General features: G+C 38.9%; 1 protein-coding gene across 2 annotated transcripts in view; it reads right to left on the reverse strand.

The window, feature by feature from the left end:
* Positions 1 to 14,719, reverse strand: part of PTPRR (protein tyrosine phosphatase receptor type R) — a 238,935-nt gene that overhangs the window by 153,722 nt on the left and 70,494 nt on the right. The window lies entirely within an intron of this gene.

Genomic DNA, 14,719 nt, shown 5'->3' on the forward strand with positions numbered 1-14,719 from the left:
ACAGGCAATTCCAAACAGGTGGCCAGCCTTCTTTTCTCAATGACATTTGGAGAAAAACTATGATTTGCTTCACACTGTTAAAAATAATTGAAGGGAAACATTTTTCATGCTGTGTGTCACTGAGATAAGCTCAACAATTCCACACATGAACAGATATTTTCTGCTACTATTTTGGGGCAGTGGACAGAAATAAGATGTTAATAAAAAGTGTTCCCCTCAGCAAAGTTTCCCAGAAAGATTTTGCCTAAACAATATTAGGGTGCAAAACAAAAACAAAAGCCAACCAACCTAACAAAATCTACTCATTTTCCTGAGTGAACCAAGGGCGAGAAGGGCCACTGCGAAGACTTCTGCATTGCTTGAGGGTACGTCCAGACTACCCGCCGTATCGGCGGGAAGCAATCGATTTTTCAGGGATCAATATATCGCATCTCATCTGGACGTGATATATTGATCCCCGAACACGCTCCCATTGACTCCAGAACTCCACTGGAGCGAGTGGTGGTAGCGGAGTTGACACGGGGAGCCACGGACGTCGATCACACGCCATGAGGACCTGAGGTAAATCGATCTAAGATACCTCGACCTCAGCTACGCTATTCACGTAGCTGAAGTTGCGTATCTTAGATCAATACCCCCCCTAGTGTAGACCAGCCCTTAGTCTTCCATTGTGGCTGGTCAGGCAGTGTGTGCATGCAGAAAGGGGCACTTCAGGGAGGATTCTACAGCTCTTGTGCAAGAGGGAGTCTCTGCATTGACCTTGCGTAGGTTGGCACCCAGAATGACAAGAGGGGCACGATTTAGATTTACAGAGGTTGCATGGCCCTACCATAGCATGCAAGTGCTGAGGGGGGAGACGAAGCAGTTACTATGGTGGGGATGTACTGTGTAGGAGTGGAGTTCCCTTTCTCCACTCGTGCACTTCAGCCACATGAAGACTGATTATTCAGACATTTCTCCCTTCCATGAAGAACCCCATTTCCAGCTGCTGTCCCTACTTTTGCACTCCTCTGCACCATGCTGCATGGAGCTTTTGTAACTAGAGCCCTTCACAGCATTTTGGAAGTGAACTAACTGCTTGCTGCCTTTTATTAGTGCTCAGAGTTAAATAAAACCAATGCAAAATCTGTAAAAATCACACAGAGAAAATGATAAACTCTCAAAAGAGAAGCCCATCCCATTGGCTCTATAGCTGTAATGCCCAAAGCCATCCATCCAGCACGCTGGCACACAGATTACATGCACGCATCAGCTAATTTTATGTTTCTACCACTCCGTGAGACATAGGTACATCATGCATTTGTTTATTATCTGTCCATTATGATTTCAGAGCACTGACTCAATACCTCAAGTGTACTGAGGGATGCTGCTACTGTAACATTACACACATTAAAATCAACTTTATAAAAGATTAATCACAACACTTAAAATGAATGCCTAGATCCTATCTGATTACACTTACATGTGTCTGGATAAATATTATACATTTAAAATAAATCAAGCTATGACATGGAAATTAATAATTGGCCAGAGACAGTGGCCCTGTACCGCAGAAGACACCTTGAGATCTGTGGGCGTTGGGAACACAGAACCCTCCACTTTCCCTCCTAAAAGAAGGAAGTAATTCCATGACGGGAAACCTCACAGAGTTTCCCTTGTCCCTCTTCAATGGGAAAACCTGCAGGAAGGAACTTTCTGGCCCTTGGTTAACAATTCTGTGGATGATGCCATAGAAAAGAAAAGAATTGAAGTCACTTTCCCAGAGTTGTGATGTTTTTTCAGCAATAACATTAAGACTTGCTTCTGCCACTAAAATTACCTGCTGTACATAAGGACAGACCTGCCAAGCTAGTAAGTGGCATTTTACAGTCATTTTACAGAACAGAGGCAGTTCTGGTCCCAATTGGGCACCTGAGTAGTCCTACTGACTTCCACAAGACGACTAACACACGCTTAGTTATGCATGTACTTAGAGCTGCCTCGCTGGATTTGGGCCTTTGAAGCTTTATACATCTTACTTAGTGAGATAAAAGAAAATATACTTGATCTATAATGACTGCATATATCAGTATTCACTGCTCCATTGTTTTTCATTCTTATCATGTGATGGTTTCATGAACATCATATCATCATATTACTTATAGGACCCATTATTTTCCAAATATTTGTTGTATTTCAGTTAGCATGAAATCTAAAAATACTTGCCATTAAATAAAATTAAGATATTACATGAAAACTCAATATTTATGCAATTTACAATATATGCTCTGGTGTTAGATGCAGTATAGTAGAATGTATTTCATGCACATTTTTCTTTGTATGGTTTATATTAAAGTATCACAACAATTGGCCAGCACAGAAATAATTTACAATGTATAATTTGATACATTTTCCTTTATCCTTCATGTTTATGTCTAAACATAATAAAAACGTACAGTACCATGAAAGATCTATTATTTCCTGTGGAGATGTGAGATTCTAACATTTCTTTCACAAAGGAATTTTGGTAGCTGTAGTTTGCTCTTCTGTGGCCCCTCACCATCTGTTGTAATCCTTCTGTACATAAAATGCATCCAAACCATTCCATATGTACAAATCAATCTGAGTTAAAAATAGAACTATTCAACCATAAAATGATGATGTGCTATCCAGACAAGCACCCACATTAGTCATGCAACTGATCAAGTTAAACCACACGCTATTAGGATTAGGTGGACAACCACTTTAGGTTGGCAAACTCACAACTAGGAAACCTCTGGGGAGGGGACTCTCTCTTAACCTGTTTTGTTTCCCCTGAGTATGTCAATGGGCATTTCTTTTAATTTAATAATGTCTGTTTCAAGATACTACTTTCAAAGCAACACGATCAAAGGTAGGACATAGAGCCAGGAGAATGAGGCAAACATTTTCAAGTTAAGATTGCCTAAAGTGCCTAAATCTTTATTTGTATGCATAAATAAAGGTTGACCATCTGCATCTGCAATAGAAGTCAATGGGAAGGCTGAAAACTTGCCATAAGAGGCCATTCTGGTTCATGAATGCAAAGACCAAGAATATTTTGCTACAGAGTTCAGACAAAGTCCTAAAGGTGACAAGCAAAGGGGAAAAAACAGAGTTTGTTCCTGTTCATTATTTCTTTATGATGAATCTAGAAGGCCTAAAAATGGTTTATTTTGTTGGTTTATTTCTCTGAAAGAGTGGTGGGGTCTGCCTGTTTTTTACAGTAGAAACTTAGACTGAGGCCATGTCTACACTAGTGAACTTACAGCAGCACAGCTGTACTGATGCAGCTGCGTTGCTCTGAGATCGCTCATGTAGCCACTCTCTGCCAACATAATAAAACCACCTCCATGAGCAATGGTAGCTATGTTGGGTAGCTCCAGGGGTGGAAGTAATATAAAAGAGTTACCAGTACGGGGGCCCTGGAAAGTGTAGGGCCTTGGGCCGAAGGGGTGGGGCTGGGGGTCAGTCTCCCCCAGCCAGCCCTTCCATGCTGCCCAGCCTGTGCCACCTGGGGCTCCGGTGGTGATTTAAAGGACCTGGGGCTCTGGCCACTGCCACAGCAGTGGCCGGGAGCCCCAGGCCCTTTTAAGTCACCAGGCCCTGGGGCAGCTGCCCCTTCCCCTCCCCTCCCCCCCCATCAGCCCTCCTGCCGACATAGCGCTATCCACACTATCACTTATGCCAGCGAAACTTATGTTGTTTGGGGGGGGAGTTTCACACCCCTGAGCAACATAAATTTTGCCAACATAAGTGGTAGTGTAGACATGGCCTGAGTCTACACTTGAAAGTTATATCAATATAGCTACATTGGTCAGAGGTGTGAAAAAACACGCCTCTGACCAGCATAGTTATGTCATACATAACCCTGAGTGTAGACGCAGCTAGCTACGTTGACAGAAGAATGCTTCCATGACTTAGCTATTATTCGGAGAAATGGTGTTCCTACACAGATGGAAAAAATCCTTCTGTTGGTGTAGGCTGCACCTACACTATGGGGTATGTTGGCACAGCTATGCCTGTGAAGTCTCCATAGTATACATATACCCTCAGGGTTTGTGTGTCTTGGAAGACTCTAGGATGACTGGATAACTAGTGAAGTGATGACATCCACAAGAGTGCAGTGAATGGGAACTAAACAAATGAGAGGGGAAAGGAATTTTAGTCACACTTTTGGGTTTTGTTAACACTTGTTTAACTTCCATGATTACCATTTTAGACAAAGGAAGCTTTGAGAGAGATTCAACCTTCCACTCTTTCATTTAAGGCATGAAAGTCATGGGGCTTTTCTATACAAACATTTTGTTCATGGCAAGCTGGGATGTGAAGGACCACCATTAACCTGCCATGCACTAACAGTTCATGTGGACCTTACCGATGTGCACTAACTCGGGCTATGTCTATACTACCACTTATGTTGGTAAAATTTATGTTGCTCAGGAGTGTGAAACTCTTGCTTGGTGTGCTGTAATATAGTTCCATTTCAAAGGGGTAGATCAAGATGCACTAAGGAATTATTAGCATATATCAGCAGGTCCACATGGACACAATGAGTGGCAGGTAAGTGTAGGGTAGATTTATATCCCAGCTTGCTGCAAACTAAAAGTTCTTGTAGACAACCCCATAGTGAACATGCTCTGAGAGAACTAGCAGGTCCTCCAGCTAAATCAAGGCAGACTGGACTTGACATTCTTAGTATTTTTTAAGGTAAAACAAGTAGATTTTTTTAAAAAGCACAATCCCATTTATTTAAGATCATTTGCAGGTCACCTTGAACGCATATTCTGGGATACGTAGTGATGAGCACAGTATAAGAATGGAAAAAAATTGAGAAGATTCAAAGCTCAGTATCTTTATGCAACATTTAATTAAAAACAGGTCTAATAGGCTCTACTCTGTTTTGCTTCTTGCAAACGAGCTGCTCATCTATTTCATTAACTGCAGAACATTTTTGAATGGTAAAGATAATTAAGTCCCCAGTACTGCAATGATTTAATGCATGTGCTTAACTTTATCAATTTGAGTAGTAAAGCTAAGCACATGCATTAACTACACGTAGGATCAAAGCCTTAGTACTAAAAATGTTGCGATTCATTTCACATAGAGAAAAAATACATGATTTAAAAAAAAAAACAACAACCAACCACTCAATGACTTCCATTCACTAATACTAAAACCTAAGAGGAAAGCTTTTTCCATTAGAATACACCATATTTAGTTAACAGGAATTTATTAGTGATATTTTGATCACTGGAGGAAGGTGCAAGGGTTACTTAAATGCAATAAAAACATACTGAAAATTAAATTTCCCTTGCAAAATGTAATACAAAGTCTCTAAAATTGAATCCCAATTATTCAGAATATCAACAGGCTTGATAATGGCAGGAAAATCAGACAAAATTAGTTTTGCTTCTTCAACACAAATGAAGAAGGGGGAGAAGAATTTCTCGATTGTGGTTGCATACTATACAATCCTCTATAGGAGGGCATATACTTAGCACAAATCTCTGTGACAAAACTCCTACTGTTCAACTGTCTTGGTGTAGACAGAACAGCTATCAACAAATTCATTTTAACCACAAATGAGTTTTTCTATCTACTAATATCACTGTGCAAGGATATGAAGAATTCACAGAGTCACACTTCGGAACCATCTGGTCAGTGAGTGTTTAATCAAAGGCTTTCATTTTAGCATCCAAACACAAATGAGCTCTCCTACTCATTTCAGTCCTAAAACTACAAACATCTTTCTAGCCTGCATTTGCTAAAGTATCTTTATATTTTCACTGAAAGACCAAGGACCCAACAGATAATCTGAAAGATTATGCCACAGTTCTGGAAAACAGATTCTAAGAATACCGTATGTGATAAACATGGCAGTGATTAGTAACTCCTGTCCTAATTCCTCCATTCAAACATATTTACTCTCACCAAGGAATCAGAAAGAAAGCAGCCAGGACTGCATGGCTGTGTCACATGGCATGCATTTCACTGCAGCATGCCTGATTTTCAGCTACGGTACATCAGTGACTATACCACCACTAACTGTCAGAATACTATCCACAAATAAGTGTGAGCCATTCTCCCCATTTTAACAGTAGTCATCCTATATGCCATTTCATGCTGTAGCCCGCTGTGACACTTCCTGTGAGTATTTTCTGTTTAGTTTCATCCTGTTCATAGATTAGTATTCATAATGTGTTTGGGAAAAGCCTGTCCATTTCTAGTGTCTGATTGCTTCCAAGAAGATGACATATTTTTCTTTAGATTTGAATTAAATTTAAATCCATGATGAGTGTTTGCTATTGTAGATTTCTGAGTGCTGGTCTGTATCATACAGGTAGTGCCTCTTTAAATGGTTAACACATACAGAAGTTAGAATATATGGGGCACAGGTTCTTGTAATGGAACAAAATCCATTAAGGAAGTACATGATGATCTTGGTTGTATTTTTGCACTGAAACATAAATTTCCTTCAAACAGATGTGGTCAGCCAACTCGTAGCAGAGAAGGGCATGGAGGGAGAATCATTTCACCTAAGGTGCAAAACACTTGTGGTTCTGAAATGGACTGCAGTTGAAGGATTTTCAACCACCAGAAATAGTGTTTCACTGTACTAAAACAAATATATCATCCCAGAACAGATCTCCTCACTTTTCAGAGATACGTACTTATACATCAAAGTCTAATAGGAGAATTTTGCCCTTGTTTGACTTGAGAGAAAAAACAAAGATATTTGATTGCATGAGGCTGTAACTCAGGGAACACAATGTAACTTGATATATGTTCACCTGCAGTATGATACAGAACATGCATATGTAGGAGAATTACAAATCACAAGAGATGATTATCCAAATGTATCCAAATAAAATAAATTGTTTCTACCGATCTCTACCTAGCTGGATTTCCCAACATATATTTAAAAGATTCATTTTTGGTTTTGGTATATGGGTGCTAGAACATCTATCAAAGCAGCTATTTTCTGTTGGAAAAAAAATCCCTGTTTCTAATGAATGTCTGAGCTACTAATTAAGTTTGAAAAAGATCCATAGCCAGTGTCCACAGCTGATATTAATTTATTCTAGCAATTAATTACTTTAGACTCTTGATTGAAGCACAAAATACGAACTGGAGAGGGTTTACAATTTAAAAAAAAATTTTTTAGCAGTTGAGCAATTGTAGAGTTCTTCCATTATTTAAGTAAATATGATTGATGCAGGATGAGAAAAAAAGACAGAGAATTTATTAAAAAAAGGAGGCGTTAAAGATTTGGTTTACTGATATGAAAAAATAATATACGATTTCCACAGAAGCCTCTGTTTTGTAAAACACCAAAGCCTAGGATGAAAGTGATTTGTGGCATGCAGTTTTAGCTCTTCCTATGTCTTCTGACAACAGCAGAGTTTTTGATTCACACAATTAATGATAAGCTCCATTCCTTAAGAAGGATAGCAAAGCACAATACAAACTGATTTACTGAATATATGCAGTATTAATTATATTATATAGACTATTGCTATCTATCACTGAGATGCAGCTGCCACTGCAGTGAAAGATGATAACTCTAACAGCAAAATGGCACTTCAATTTAGGTCAGGAACTAAAGAATGCCAGTGTTTACAGCACACAGTGTTGTAGCTATGTTGATCCCAGGATACTAGACACAGTGAGTGAGGTAATACCTTTGCACCAACTTCTGTTGGTGAGAGAGAGACAAGATTTTGAGCTTACACAGAGCTCTTCTTCACATATGATGTGTGTTTCTGTAAATGTGTTTCTAGTGAATAGTGTCCTGTCGGAAAACAAGACTGTGTGATTTCTATAGGACGGAGCTCGTAATTTTGTGGCTGCCTTCTTTTCTGAAGTGTGAAGGATAACACACAGCACCTAACCATGTTACTCTTTTAGCATAAGTGGGCCAGGTCTGTAGTTTGGAGCTAGACATCCCAGATTCAAACTTGGCTGTCAATCTGTTCTTAAAGTCATTACATTAATTAAAAAATCCATCCAAAAAAGATTATTTCTTCACAAACATTGGACCTGATCCTCAGTTTTTTACACCAGCTAATTATCTGCCCAATTTGTTGTCATTTGTCCAACTGATATTTAAAGAACTCAGAAGAAAGAGAGTAATACAAAGTCTGATACATTTTGTGGAACAAAATTTCTGTTGTTTGTTTTACTTTCCAAATCCATTACTTGCTCTTTTCAGTAGAACCCTTCTGGAATCCCCTGGTAGAGAAACATGTTTCCTTTACTAAACTAGAGTAACAATCATTTATTTAAATACTCTATCCTGTAGCAAGGATATTTTGAATTAATATCAACTGAACTTGCCCTAAAAATGAAAGGTTTGCGTTTCAAAACAGACTCTTTTGCCATGAGTTTCCAGCTCAGATCGGAGAAACTTTACTAACTAGCATATTTCCAAAAGGTTAAACCTGAGAAGCATGAGATGCCTGTGATTAAAATGTGAACATGAATTATTTTGAGCTCTGCACTATTATTTGGGCTTCAGACTTAACTGTTCTGCTAATATCACAGCAAGAAACATTCTTTTTTATGTGTATGCTGCTCTTATCTTTTACCTTTAACTGGCTAGCTCATATTCATTACTAGGCAGAGGAATACTGGGAAACTTGGCAGATAGGCTCTTAAACAGTAAAAGTGGTAAGAGTTATGAAGGTTTCTTCAGATGTTCCTGCATTAAAATACTTCCTGCAAATATTCTTTGTTTCTCAGAGGCATTAGCTATCCCTTTATTGCTGGGTTCTGGCTCTCTGGATATTTTCTAACTACATTCACTAATATCTCCCTTTGCAGTGACACAGTATTTTGTTTTGTTTTAAAGAAAAGTACATTTCTAGACTTTTATAATTGATAAGAAATCTTTTCAAGCATAAACTGACTACAAATAGTGTTGTATTGTCTGCCCAAGTCTGCAGACAGTCTGAAACTATAGCTCTGAGGTGTGAACTAGTATATTTATCTCAATGGGCTATTCACTATGAATTATGCACGTTTCCTTGTCAATATTTTTAACCACTACTGATCATTTTAATGTCTTGCTAATGTGTTTATCCCATAATCCCAAGCTTCCACACTCACTTTATTATGTACCAGAATCCTCATATGTCCCCTAGTTGACTGCAAAATCTCCACATCCCAACTTCTATAAAAGTCATGCAATTTCCACTGCATAAATCCGGAGAACAATGACTTTTTATAAAAAGAAACTGAATACCAAACAACATAGAAGTTACTGTAGTTATCATTCATTTTTATATTAATTCAAGGAAAAAGCTTTTTAAAAAAGTATCAGAAGCTGCTGCAGAAACTTCAATGTATTCTGCTGGAGTTCTGCAAAATTCTGTGCTCTTGCTGTGTAAGTTAAGTGAAGTTTGCCACATGGTACACAGAGCTTTGGCTAGATTGAGTTTGAAGGAGAAAGAAAGGGTAAATTAGTTCCTTTTGGAATTGTTTCTTCTGATATGAATATTTAACACTAATAGCTTTGTGTCAGATCCTTAGCTGGCATACAGCAATACAGGTCCACTGAACTGAAACAGAAGCTATGCAGATTTACACCAGCTTTGAGCTGGCCTCTATCTTCTCTTTGCCATCTTTAGAGAAAATTGGCAGGAACACTGAACATCTCAATAGCTAGAGAAGAGACAACATTGTTCTGCTTCTCTCTTTCACTCCTGTGTCCACTGGAGATAGAGAATGGTGGTCAAATGACTGAAGGAGGTTTCTTTTATTTTTGTTTCAGACATCTTCATAATCAAATTCATTAGTATGGGCTTAGCAAGAAGTAGAAGCAAAGAGGGAGAAGTGGAGATATTAAAACGAAGGAAAGATTTGACGGGTATGACAAGTTCAAGCACATAACCTCCAAGAATTGATTTCCATTACAATCTTTCTGCCTCCCAAGACACAAAATAAGAATCTTTTACTTGAATTTGCTAAGGTCAAATGTACAACATAGCAGAGAATTCTGAAGGTCAGCGGTGGATGGCAAGTGCAGGAGATACAGGAGTTCACTTCTGAGAGTGATAAATGAAAGAGACAGAAGGCAAACTTGGTACAGTAAACACCAATTTAAGAGCCTGATCCAAAGCCTACCACAGTCAATTGGAGCCTTGCCTTTGACTTCAGTGGTTTTTGAACTAGGTTCACAGGCCCAGATCTGCAAAGGGGCCGAAGCACCTAACTCCCATTAGCATCAATATGTGCCTAAATATATCTTTGAGGATCTGGGTGGCAACTGGCAATACCATGCCCCCCCCAAAATAACTTTGTGACCCCTGCAACTCCCTTTTGGGTCAGGACCCCCGATTTGAGAAACACTTGTCTCCCTTGTGAAATCTGTATAGTACAGAATAAAAGCACACAAAAGACCAGACTTCACTGGGGGGAGGTGGGAGCACCAGATTTCATGGTCTGTGACATGTTTTTCATGGCCGTGAATTTGGTAGGGCCCTAGTAATGACTATCTGTATGGGATTTGAAAGCATGGGAAGCAGTATGAGATTTGAAAAACTAACATTGCTTTGCCCCTGCTTTTTGAAGATAGCACCAAAAATGTGACTTGTAAGGAGTCGTTTTCTTCCCACTGAGTCTTTCCCCTTTGCTATCCACTTAATAGCTCTACATATGGCTGCTCCTTTGCCATGCAGGCCCCACTGCAACTTGTCACCTCTATAGGTCATTCCTGAGGGGGAAACTTTGGCTTATTGACTGTTGTAATGTTAGGATTTAGTTACTGTTGCATGAACCTGTCAAAGTCAGTTAATTCATGAACTATGGAGTAATTGAACGAGTGAGGCCCTTTTAGTGAGCAATTTTATGTCATGCATCTGTATTTAAACCAATAGCAGTGGAATTTATGTGATGGTTTGATACACAATAGATATATAAACAAACTTCTGGGAGGGAATGGCAAGGAGAGTATTTTTAGATTCCCCTTTTTAATTCTCTAATGATCAATCTAATTTAAAACAGTCTTTCCAGACAGGAACAAAAGCACTAGTATCTATATAAATGAGAAACTCTGCGAATAGTTGCTAGATCACAGGCTTCCCCCTAAAACTCCACATGTGCCTCCATTGTAAATGGGATATCTATCATCCAGGCTGAATCTCTTGAGAGAATGGGAGCAAAAACAGGATAGTGCCTTTTCAATTAGAGGCTTTCTCCGGGCAGAAAGGAATCAAATATGCTCAATAAAGAGGCCATGAAAAGGCAAACACTAGCAGCAGCAATGTGAATACAGCTGTACCTTTCAAATACGTCATCTGGCCGAGACTCATCCCTGGTGTAACATCACTGAAGTCAATGACATTACACCATTCTTGAATTTCACGCATTGAATTTCACGCATTATGTGTGATTGAATATGGCTCCATTTTAGGAACATACAACATATCATGCAGTCGGTGAGCATCTGGCATATTTGTAAACCAGAAGATCTACTCCACAGCTATTTTCAGTGATTTTTTTTCCAATCAGAAAATATCTTCAGGAACAATAAACAAATGTGGTAGCTGATTAAGTGTTTTCTTTTGTTGAAGCAGTATTGAAATAGCTAGAGACATTAGCACAGTATGCCATACAGTACACATTCTATTTAGCACTTTCCATAAAAAGACATAATTATGCAGGAGGCTGGGGAGAGGAAGTACACAGGACAAAGACCTTTCTGCTGTCTTTAAAATGTTAGTCACATCTGGAGGAGTAGGGATCATAGCAGTTAGCGAGAGGCAAAGGGGAGTGGCAATGCATGAAAGGAATGTCTCTTCATAGCCCTGAATATAAATATACAGAAAAGTTAGCAGAGATTCATCTAAGTAGTTACCTTCCACTGACATAAATGGAGGCATTTGTTAAAAAAGCCATTGTTTACTTTATTTTATTAAAATAACATTTTTGAAAGGAACCTTCCATGCCCAAGAATTAATTTACTTCTTTGTGCTTCCTATGTAGTCTTTCAAATGGTTTATTATCGAGGAGAATAATGGTACTGTTAGATGCATTGTTACCACAAGAAACCAAACTGAGGTTTACAATAAACCCATTTTGTTTGTGATCCTGGACTTAATAAAGATCTTCAGATATAAAATATCAGAGAATATCTTCTTCTTGGCCTTTTGGCTAAGACTGTGTAGAATCAATTAATATCTAATCTGGCCTGATGGGACACTGTATCCTGCCCTTACACAGGGAGAGTTTGCAATTTAACCACTCCCCTTTGCCTCTCGCTAACTGCTATGATCTCTACTCCTCCAGATGTGACTAACATTTTAATGACAGCAGAAAGGTCTTTGTCCTGTGTACTTCCTCTCCCCAGCCTCCTGCATAATTATGTCTTTTTGCTTACATTAGGAGGACAAAAGCACTTTGAGCCAATTAGCTTTTAAGACCTTTTTAGGTTGGGAAATCAAACCTAATTGAAATGCACTGTGACAGTTCCATTGCTGCAAGTCATGTCAACTTAGAAGAGGATCTGATTTAAGTGATTACTTTTCCAAAGGGCAGTGCACATTATTGAAGAGGCAGAGACTCATCTTTAAAAGTACAGCAGTGACATTGGTGAAGTGCTGTGACAAATACACCAGTACACAGAACCTTACCTTAGTTCTCTTGAAATTGGTGAAGTGTCTGTTCTTTATTAGAAATGGTAAAATAGAGCAGTGCATTTATTTGTACAGAAAATGTCACCCTAGTTCTTAAGAGAAAAACAAACCAACAAACATCTTAACAGTTTTAAACTCAGTGGATTAGTTGTATTTCTGGATGGCAGATGTGAATAGCTAAAGATAGATAACTACTGTTATGTTACATTATAATATCTTCCTCTAAAATGATTTAAATGCTATCCTGTCACTGAAAATCAGCGAGTCATGTTTTTCATGTTTCTCTAGTGTACTGGGAAATAAGTACACTAGAGAAACATGAAAAACATGAATAGTCCTGTGAATGTAAGAAAGGATTCAGTGTTCAAACTGATTGGCTTAAAAAGTCTGTTCTCACAGCTCTTGCCTTATTCAAAAGTTCCTGAGATCCTGAAAAGATGTACATCCTTCATCAAGCTCTCAATGGAAATCAGATTTAGCATTTACCCTTAGAATGACAATCATCTGTTCAAGGAATGGTCATCCAGACTGCTTCTCTAAGATCTGGAAGATACTACAACCACAATCACAATCATAACAGCATTTCTCATTGACATATCTTTTATGTCAGTCATCTCAAACTCAGCATGATACAACCAAGATCATCATGTACTTCTTTCATACCACCTGTTCTTTCCTCTCAAATGTCTTCCATTCCCCCAGTCTCCTTTACTGATGAACATAAGAACATAAGAACGGCCGTACCAGGTAAGACCAAAGGTCCATCCAGCCCAGTATCTGTCTACTGACAGTGGCCAATGCCAGGTGCCTCAGAGGGAGTGAACCTAACAGGCAACGATCAAGTGATCTCTCTCCTGCCATCCATCTCCATCCTCTGACAAACAGAGGCTAGGGACACCATTCTTTACCCACCCTGGCTAATAGCCATTTATGGACTTAACCACCATGAATTTATTCAGTTCTCTTTTAAACACTGTTATAGTCCTAGCCTTCACAACCTCCTCAGGTAAGGAGTTCCACAAATTGACTGTGCACTGTGTGAAGAAGAACTTCCTTTTATTTGTTTTAAACCTGCTGACCATTAATTTCATTTGGTGACCCCTAGTTCTTGTATTATGGGAATAAGTAAATAACTTTTCTTTATCCACTTTCTCCACATCACTCTTGATTTTATATACCTCTATCATATCCCCCCTTAGTCTCCTCTTTTCCGAGCTGAAGAGTCCTAGCCTCTTTAATCTTTCCTCATATGGGACCTTTTCCAAACCCCTAACCATGCCTCTAACCTAAGGATAATGGATCATAATGGATCAGACCAGTATTCCATCTAATCGGCTATCCTGGTCTAGCGTGAATAATGGTCAGTACTAGATGCTCCAAAGGAAGGTGTAGCAAACACTGAGGGGTCTGAATGTGTCACAACTTGACTACTAAAGGAGTTTCTCCCTAACTCCCTTAGTTGCAGTGTGGATTATGCACTGAATTATGAGAGCTCATGCTCCTTCCAGACATCTTCCTTTTTTTCATCCTACCCAATGTAACTGTGGAAATTCCCATTATCCATATATAAATTCTGCAATACTTTAGTTACCGAAATTTTTCTATATGCAAGGCTCCTTGAATTTATCTTGAACCAGGCCTATCTCTGTCTTCTGAGATGTGCGGTAAATATAAATTTCACTTTCATCTCCACCAACACCTGCACTCCTCTTATTACTATCCACTTCTTGTCGGGGCAGGTAAGAGAGACATCCCAGTCTCAGTGGGACACACTGATATAAAACTCATCGTGAATTCAGTTTCTCCCCAGAGACTCAGTCCTGCAATAAGTGAAAAGAGAATTAATTCACTAATGCAGAAAGCATTAGCATGGGTAGCTATATCATCCACAACACAGACTGAATGTCATTGACACAACCAATACTAGCCTTTTAAAGAACATGAGAACTCTCTTATGAAGCATTACCATTGATTTCTCTTTCCAGATGTACTCCATTACAACTTGTTGGCTAACTTAAGTGTTTTGTGAGAGGAAGAAAACTCAGTAGGTTTTATTCCTCTTAGGACCACATTTATTTACAGCA

This window comes from Gopherus flavomarginatus, chromosome 1, assembly GCF_025201925.1.
Source record: "Gopherus flavomarginatus isolate rGopFla2 chromosome 1, rGopFla2.mat.asm, whole genome shotgun sequence".
Lineage (NCBI taxonomy): Eukaryota > Metazoa > Chordata > Testudines > Testudinidae > Gopherus > Gopherus flavomarginatus.